The following is a 9,688-nucleotide window of genomic DNA, read 5'->3' as shown; positions in this document are numbered from 1 at the left end:
GGCACTCTAGCCTGGGCAACAGAGTGAGACTCTGTCTCAAAAAAAAAAAAAAAAAAAGACCTTTTTCTGTCAGTTAAACTACCAAAGGACAGACAAATTCTTCATTTCCCCAGAAGTATATGGAATATTTCAAAATGTGTCACTGGACACAGCAAACCCAGAAAACCTGTGGTAATGTGGTGGGACAATGCGAAGAATTCTAGACTACGAAACTCAATTCTAGTGGTGATTTTAAGCCTGATGGAACACCACAAAGTTAAGTTGCATCTGTTTCTGTGTTCTTTCATGTCCTTAAAACCTAGAGATCAGTTAGCCAAAGTACAAAATTAACTTCTTGCCAATGGGTTCTTCCTCTCATGATCTCACTTTTCAGGTCTGGAAGCTCTTCTGACTTCAATGCTTCTCCAGAGCTGAGCTCTGTATGTAGCAAACAAGATTTTGCTAGATGTGTGTATGTACTGTCTTAGCAGCCAGATGCTGAGGAAAATTAAAGGTGAGGAACAGGAAATGAAGTACAAATGGAACTGTAATGTCTGCGTTATTGGTGATGCATGTGAGAAAGGAACCAAGTCATTACTGTGGCGTGCAAAGGATTCGTGTTAATGTAATAACTACGTAAACTTTATTAAAACTACCTGGCAGCTTCCAAAAGAAGGCTACTACTGCATTAAGGTAGCCAGCTACCTCAGTGTTCATCCTGTTATATTGCTGGTTGCTATGGCAATATCCTCCTAGGTATTTGTAAGGTCACAAAAGGAAGAGCTAACCCTCTTACTCCTGGAATAACTAATGTGGTTCTGTTACTTGCTTGATGTAAATGGTCTCAAGTGACAGCAAACTGTACATATAGTCAATTACAACTGCTCAAAGGAAATGATTTGTTGTAACAGCCGCTGTTCAACCTCTGTGACATCAATGTTTCTATGGAAACAGTTGCCTACTGCACTGCTTTGAATTGAGTATTGATCAAACTAGGGCCAACACTATTTCAGAGACTTGCTACTTTACTGTGTGGCAATTTACGATAGGAACTCATAACATCACTGTATATTTCAAGCCCCAAGGAACCAATTTAGCAGACAGTTACAGTAGAATATTAACAGAGGTCAATAATGGAAGTCTGATTATAGTCCTAGGACAATTATTCAATGCTTTTGTTGTCTGCCCTTTCAACATTCCGGCAGCTATTACAGTTTTCAAATAATAATATTCATGCCTGAAGAAAGTGTTATATTCATTCATCTTCTATTTTAAACTTTATTTTTCATTGTTATGTTATCTATCAATAAAATTATTCAGCTATATTAACCAAGCTATGACCCCTCAGAAGTAAATAACTATTGATCAGGGAGTAAAGATCTACTGGTGCAGAACACTGTTTTCCATTAATGATCTTATTGGCCGAGCTGATAAGATGGTTCTCTGCAAACAACTGAAGATACAAAAGTAAAGGATAACACAGGTCCAAATTCTATGGAAAATAAAAGCCCAATCCCCCATCTCTGTTGAAGATTGGATTCTCCAACCTCGGCTGAAAGAGTAGTGAAAACAAAAACAGAAACAATGCCAAGCAAAATCTGTCTGTAAGCCCTTCATTCTATGTAATATTTCCATTGTCTTTGGATGTTTAATTCAATCTTATGTGGAAACAGTCTTCATGGTGGTCTCATCCGACCCTCTCCTTTTAAAGATGAGGAAGCAAGAGTCCAAAAAAGTGATGTGGTCTGCCTGATGTCTTTCAGAAAATAAGTGTTACCCTTACAATTCTATGTGTGAAAAATATGCCAGAAAAAATTCATGAGTTACACTTTTGTCACTCATCTGAATGAAAGTACATGCCAATTATCCCTACTTTAAAAATGATTTGTCAGCCAATCTCAGAACTTTGAGAAACCAAGACAGGAGGATTGCTTGAGGCCAGGAGTTCAAGACCAGCCTGGGCAACATAGCAAGACTCCTTTTCTAAAAAAAAATTTAAAAATTAGCTAGGCACTGTGGCAGATGCCTGTAGTCCTAGCTACTTGGGAGGCTGAGGCAGGAGGATCCCTTGAGCTTAGGAGTTTGGAGTTGCAGTGAGCTATAATTGTGCCACTGTACTCTAGCCCTAGGCAACAGAATGAGACCCTATTTCAAAAAAAAAAAAAAGATTTGTCAAGAACATTGGTCAACCAATTCTATAAAATCGTTTTTTTTTTCTTCCCCTCCTCATTCCAAAAACAGAATTTGAAGCACGGAGTCAACCATTGGTCAATGCCATGACATTGACCACAGCATAGCCATTTTTGTGACAGTGAAAATTAATTTTTGCAGCTGAAGTTATAAAACTTCAGAAAGCACTGGAATAGAATGGATACATGCCAAAGAAGGGGAGCTATCTATGAATGAAATCTGTTTCAATACATGGATAAAAGTACAACTTTTTTATTACCATAATTGAAAAATTATAGCTTGGGGAATAGTTCTTGTCAGGTAATAACAAATTCATCCACCTGCCTGAAAGAAGCTTTTCCTCATATAAGGAAAAAGGATATTCTCCTAGCTCAGCTATTAATTTTTAAAATTCTGTCTGGATAGTTTAAAAATAAAAATCAGTAAAAAAAATTAGTCCAAGTAAAGTTTAAAGTCATACTAAAATCAGTCTGGATCTTATTATAATTTTTCTTTAATCAACTAAGACTTTAAATTAGTCTTCCTAGCGATAAATATTATCTCTACTAGGAGGTGAACTTTCCTTGTTTGTACAGAAAATATTTATTGAGCACCCACTAAATGCCAGGTACTGTTCTGAACATTGAGACACAGGTGAACAAGGCTAGATTCTGGCACTTGCAGAACTTAGGTTATTTGCCAAATGGATTCTCCCCAGGTCCTTAGAAACCAAACCCCGATGATGTGGTAAACAACATCCTCCTCAACGCTCTGCCTGTAAAGACAACATTGTGTTCCAGGCTAGACTCGTAAGGCTATTAAGTTGATGACTACACACCAAAATGAAATGTAATAGACACAATTCTTCAGGAAAACCAAACACTGCCTTCCCTGAAATACTGATTTTTGTTCACATCTAGGTATTCAGGAGCCATAAAACTACTAGTAGGCCACCTATCTATACTGAACTTGGAAAATGTACATTTCTGGTCTATCCTGAAGATCACTCAAGTGCAAAGATTCACACCTACATCAACAGATGAGTTAGCTTACTCTCAAATCTGTATCTATGTCCTCCAACTACATTTATCTATATACACATGTGAATAAATATACATATAAATACATATGCATCTGCATAATTTTTAGCTCTATTAGTGAGATAATGTGGAAGAGCTTTTACCAAAATGGTAACACTGATTGTAGTCTATGGATCTCAAATTTTTGGGGGGTTGGGCCACTCCTAGTTAGTTTATCCAAACCAGGTCATCTATATATAAAAAGAAAAAAAAGTGAGGTGAAGAAAGACTATAATGAGGTATTCCTGGATGTAGTTAATCCAAAAATGGTATTAAGTTATTACATAGCATATTAAGTAGAAAGGGACTAGGACATATCCCTGTTTTACCTCCATTGGGGCCATGAAAGGACCTAAATTGAAGTCATGTTGCATAATCCATATCCAGAGTGAAAGCAAGAGAAAGGCTCAGCAAACCCCCACCATGAATCTGCATTATTCCAACAGATGACGGTGCAAAGTGGTGAAGGTCACAGAGGTCACAGAGGAATAGCCACTAAAGCCCACTTGCTCCTATGCTCCTTGTGATTTTTCAAAAAGCAAACTAACTTGCATTTTTCTCATAAATTTGTAAGTCCACAATCTATAGGAATCCAGGGTCAAAGCAGAGTAAGAGCCACAAAGCTCAGGGTGGTTAAATAGGGAACCGCAAGTTTCTCAGCCGCCACCAGGAACCGAGTTTCACTAACCTCATTCCCCAAACCATACGCACCTCAAGTAATTATGTCCCAGAATCTGCTCTCAACACTGGACCAGTCAACCTCACCCCCTCCTCAAACAATGGATTTATACCTTCAATTCTGAGTTAATAAAACATTTGTAACAGTATTTAAATTTAATAGGGTTGGGGGCTGGTCTCTTCTTCCAATTTTGCTTTCACAATAACCTAACCCTGCTGGTTTTAATAGTTCAGGCCAATAATAGGCTTTGACAGGACAAATCCCCCATTTGCAAAGACACAGCAGGACTGTCAATAGTTGGTAAAGGCTTTTCAATCCTTTAATAGGGTTAGTTCTAGAAGGTTCTCAGAAAACAAAATGTCAGTCATAGAACCCCGTAAGCCTTTGGATCCAATGCTTTTCAGCTCCCATTCCAACAGGAGAGCAGAAAGACTAAGCGTTAAATTTAGAGTGTTTATCATGTGTAGAGATGTAGTACCTACTCTCTTTTTTTGCTTTCTTACAGTGCTGACCAAGACCAAGATTTCTTTGAGGACAACGGATATAATCTAATTTTTCAGGAAAAAAATAGAACCACATAGTAAGTGTTTTCTTTTAGCCAGTTAGGTAATAAATGAACTCAAACTGGGCCTGGGCTTCATTCTATACCATTTATATCGGTCAAACCAAAGACTATTAAATGCACTCTCTTTTCAGAAGAGAGGTGATTCTTTTTTAAGATGAGTTGTAACCACTCACCTTAAACTATTTCTGTGTATCTAACCCATCCTTATCAGTTCAACCAGTACCATGTTTTATGTCAATCATTTTGTACCTTTTGGAATTGTGTATTGTTTGCAACCCTGAAATCAGCTGCTCTATAGAGGAGAGAAAGATGGATTAAGTGCCTTGAAATTGCATATGTGAAAAAAGAAAAGAATGCATTGCTATATAGAGAAAAACTCAGCCCATTTAGGTGCCCACCGCAATGAGGGTCTCTATGGTCACTGGTTCAGGTATTTTCCAATCACTTCCTATTTTGCCTTTATTTCTTCATTCTCCCGCAGAAGCAAACATTGGTTTTTTAGAAAGTATGAATTAGGACACCTTGGGCCTCCACATGTCCTGATGTGTAAAGAAGAGTTATGCACTGTATAAAATACTCCAGACTCAAAATCAAGAAAAGGATGTGGATCACGGTGAGTGGGGGCCGGGATGGCTGAAATGGGAAGCTGGTTAGCTGGATAGCAGGTGCCCTTAGAATGATCAGACAGTGGTTCTCAGCCTTAGCTTCATGTTAGAATCCTCTGGAGAGCTTTTTACACTCCTGATGCCATAGTCTCATCCAAGACTTATTAGATCAAATTATCTAGATGTGGAACCCAGTAGTTTTCTAAAGCTCCTCAGATGATTCCAACGTGTAGCCAAAATTGAGAACCATGAATAAATACGCTCACCTGGAAGTATGCTTAATTTCTACTTCTAGACAGAATACAGATATTCCTCCTACTGATGGTTTGATCCCAACACCCATCCTTTCTTATTAAAGATCCTCCTGCAGCCAGAACAGTTGTTAGAGCACAGAAAAGGGGAATGCCCTTAGTGAGGGCCATAGCAACACTTGAAAGGATGCCGCAAGCAACCATTGTGCTGAATATTATAGCAGGCACCAGTACAGCCCACTTTCCTAGAAGGGACCATGATCAAACAGGGAAGTGATGCTTCTGAACTTGAATATTGTTGAATTTGCAAGATACAGACTCTGGAAACTGGTAGGTGCCTCCTTGGCATTAGGCCTGCAATACTAGTAGTGCCACCTGATGGAGGTTGTCCAATCACAAAAATTAAGGAATCTCACTAGATCTGAATGTCCAACATCTTTTTAAAAGACTAGGTTGTGTAATCTTTTTCTCTGCTCAACAACTCTTTACAAAAACATCAATATTTAATATGAATATTTACTAAACACTTCTTAATTACATTTGCCTATTAAGCATAAGAGAGAAATGCAATTTGAAACAAGAGTTAAAGAAATTAAACACCTAAGACAGGTTAGTAATTACTCCCTAATCAATGTTATTATGTTATTTGGCCTTTCTTTAACTTTCTCTAGCCCTGGTATTATGTCCCAAGCCCAAGACAGAGCTTTTTAAACTCTGTTTTTAGGCCGGGCGCGGTGGCTCACGCCTGTAATCCTAGCTCTGGGAGGCCGAGGCGGGTGGATCACTCGAGGTCAGGAGTTCGAGACCAGCCTGAGCAAGAGTGAGACCCCGTCTCTACCAAAAATAGAAAGAAATTATCTGGCCAACTAAAAATATATATACAAAAAAAAAAATTAGCCGGGCATGGTGGCTCATGCCTGTAGTCCCAGCTACTCGGGAGGCTGAGGCAGTAGGATCGCTTAAGCCCAGGAGTCTGAGGTTGCTGTGAGCTAGGCTGATGCCACGGCACTCACTCTAGCCTGGGCAACAAAGTGAGACTCTGTCTCAAAAAAAAAAAAAAAAAACTCTGTTTTTAGAGCCAGTAATCTTAAAACTCAGAAAATTTCAGAAACACAAGGGAATTTAGAGATGATCTGATTCACCTGTGGCTCCACAGCTCTAGGCACTACTAACCTGATATCCTGGGCAACAGTTTTACCAGAATTTATTGTACCATTATAGAGAAATGCTCAGTGCAAGCAGGGGAATGTTTCTTCCCCTTTGGGCTATGCTTTGGAGTAAAGTTCAAACTTGGGTTGTTCAAGTCAAAAATTGTTTCAGAATTGGGTAAAATAGTTCTTTTGCTTCACTGTCTTATTCTTAGGGTATATACCCGTGTCCAGGAGTGGGATGAGTTCAAGTAACAGCTGTCACACTAACCTAGAACTTCTTACTGTCTTTATCCTAGGAACCTATTGATAAGTCCAGGTGCTGATGCTCAGCTGCTGCTTATGATGAGGAACTACTGCTCAGGGGCTCTACTCTCCTTTCTGTGGTTTGGAATCACTGGGTTACTCCAATCAACCAGCCCTACCTACATATGCATGAATCCCAATCACTGACACCCTTTGAGTTAATTTTCCAGGAAGAAATTAGTTCACACTGTTAGACAACCAACAGAGAAGGAAGAAGGAAGACAAGGTTACATGGCTCCATCATTAGCTAATCTTGGTTTGGGACTTACAAGTAGTATGACCTGAGGAAGTACATGACCTCTCTCTATGAACTGCTGTTAGTGATAGATATTAAGAAATAGATTCTAGTTCTTAAGAGTCCTAGACAGCACTCTTTCCACTACAGCATGCTGGCTACTGGTTATACTTGGTCCCATAATGATTCAGAGGGAACAAATTTCTCTGAGTCAAAAGGCTTTGGGTTTTGTGCAAAACTCCTTAAAATTCAATGCCTAATGCTCCTGTCAGCTGGGGCAACAGAAGAGCCTGGGTGAATGGCTTCAAAGTATTCCCTGACCCTTTGGGTATTGTTCTCAACAGAGGAAGCACTAGGGGAGAATTTTGGAAATTTGGAGGAAGGAGCATTTTTGGTTGTCACATGACTGGTGAGAAGTGCTGCATTGACAGATAGATGGCAGGAGCCAGGGATGCTAGACATCTTGCAAATCATGAGACAGTCCTACTCCACAAAGAATTGGCCCACATCCCGAGTGACTTTTAAATGTCCCGCTAGACACTCATGTGAGTTTAAAAAGAAAAAAAACTTTATTTGAAATCATCTGAGCCTAGAACCTATTTCCGTTTTACACATAATCACAAATTATTTATCGCATGATTCTAATGTACATTGAATTTTTTGGAAACAAAACTACTATGAAAATGGAAGGAAGACTGTACTTTGTTTTGTTTGGAACTTGGCTAAGACATGTTCATCATTTTTCCTTTAGATGTTCATCATTTTGAGTGTTAACAATGGCAGTGCCACTCATGGCATTTGAGTCACCAATATACTACACCCATATGGTCTGAATTCATAGCTTCTACACCCATGGACATTCTACATATGTGTGCAAGCACCTGATTACTTCAGTACAGCTTCTGTAGTCATGCTCAAGCATTTACATGTTGAAATTATTTTATTATAAATGCTTTCATTTTATGTCTCCTATGTAGTACAATTAAGGGATTATTTTTTAAATTGTATGTGTAAATATGTAGAAATTTCATTTCAAGATAATAAAGGGAACATTACAAAAATACTGTTTTTTAAAAGGGGATGGGTGGTTGAATCTACTAGGCCATCTTTCACTGCCTGCTGCCTCTTACTGTCCAACCCTACATTTGTTTTTTTTTCCAATTTATTTATTTTATTTTTTTTAATTTCAGAATATTATAGGGGTACAAACATTTTGGTTACATATATTGCCTTTGCATCCCCCAAGCCAGAGCTATAAGCGTGCCCATCCCCCAGACAGTGAATGGGCCAGCCAGATGCAACTTCTCCCACTCCCCAGATTTATCTCCATAAAGTACTTATAGTTTGTTTTTTTTTTTTTAATCCTTTAGCTTTTTTTCTCTTGATATCTATCCTGGATAAACAAGAGATAAGCTCACATTATTAGTGACTCTTACTTTCCAATCAGGACATGATACCTGGGCAATTAAACTCACTCTTTTAAGCTCCTAACCTCTGTTCTTTCCCTGCCCCTTTTCTCAGTGAATGAGGCTGTGTGCTGCAATGCAAGAACACTGAATACCTGGGTTCAAGCCCCACCTCTGCTTCTTATCTGACCTCTGACAAGTTGTAGTGAGTAGCCGTTCAAAATCTCATCTAGTAAACACATTATAAATATGCACTCTCTCTTCCAATGGGTTGTGAAGATTCAATGATGTACAATATGTAAAAGTACTTTGTAAACTGTAGGATGTTATTTAAATTTGAAAGGACTTTTTATTGCAGCATTTTTTTTTCATGATCTACCTAAATCTCAGAACAACATGGCAGCATTTGGGGTTTTCAGATGTCTTAGAATATATTTGAGCAGAACTGCTTTAAATAGACTAATACAGGGAGGAAGAGCTTAGGTAGATAAGTGACTCCACTCCATGTGCTGTGGTGGAAAAACCAGGAGCCTTAGAGTCTGACATTTCTGGTGGGCTCCAGCCTCATCCACACCCCGTGGGAGAACAGGCTGTGTACTTGGTTCTCTGAGCTTGTAAATGTGGGTTAATGACCCCCAACCTGAAGAATCTTTGTGATGATTAGTAATGAATGACATATGAGGGCACTTAGCACCCAGCAGGTACTCAATAAATGAGAGCTTTTACTATTTTACAGAGAAAGGAAACAATAAACTGGATAGAACTATATAAATCCTGTCTATAATATTTTTCATTGCACAGGAAGATTTGGAATAGGGGGTTTAATCTTGGAATCCTGGAGTGCCAAAACTTACCTCCAGGAGCCTACCTCAGTGAGGTTTGGTTAGTAGAGGAGGTATTGCCTTCATTCCCATTTTACAGGTGAGAAAATCAAGTGGTTATGTTAGTTGGTGGTACAGGTTAGAACAGGATGGGAATCAAGGTCTTCTGATAAGGGTACCTCTGTGTTCATGTTTCTACCTCAACCCGTCACCAAGCATGCTGTGATGCAGCCAGGACAAGCACTCCAAAACACAGCATCCTAACAAAACTTCAGCACTAGAGCACAGTGCAGAGCGATGCTAGCTGTCAACTTTGGGAAGTTTTAACTGGCAAACATCATCTAGAGAGATCTTAAATAGAGCATACGCTTTGACAAGTCTTGGGAGAAGTCATTCTAAGAAGGCCAATTTTTACTTCTAAAAGCAAGAAGACCAGTGCACAAGT

The 9,688-nt window shown here is 39.0% G+C and overlaps 1 long non-coding RNA gene across 1 annotated transcript; it reads left to right on the top strand.

Moving 5' to 3' along the window:
• Window positions 1-349: 349 nt before the first annotated feature.
• On the top strand, window positions 350-8,052 carry LOC123643452. Its single transcript, XR_006736795.1, has 4 exons — window positions 350-493; window positions 4,412-4,486; window positions 4,953-5,084; window positions 6,775-8,052. It is a non-coding gene; the product is annotated as an uncharacterized LOC123643452 (long non-coding RNA).
• Window positions 8,053-9,688: the final 1,636 nt, after the last annotated feature.

This window comes from Lemur catta, chromosome 8 (assembly GCF_020740605.2).
Source record: "Lemur catta isolate mLemCat1 chromosome 8, mLemCat1.pri, whole genome shotgun sequence".
Lineage (NCBI taxonomy): Eukaryota > Metazoa > Chordata > Mammalia > Primates > Lemuridae > Lemur > Lemur catta.
This window is presented reverse-complemented; position numbering and strand designations above follow the sequence as displayed.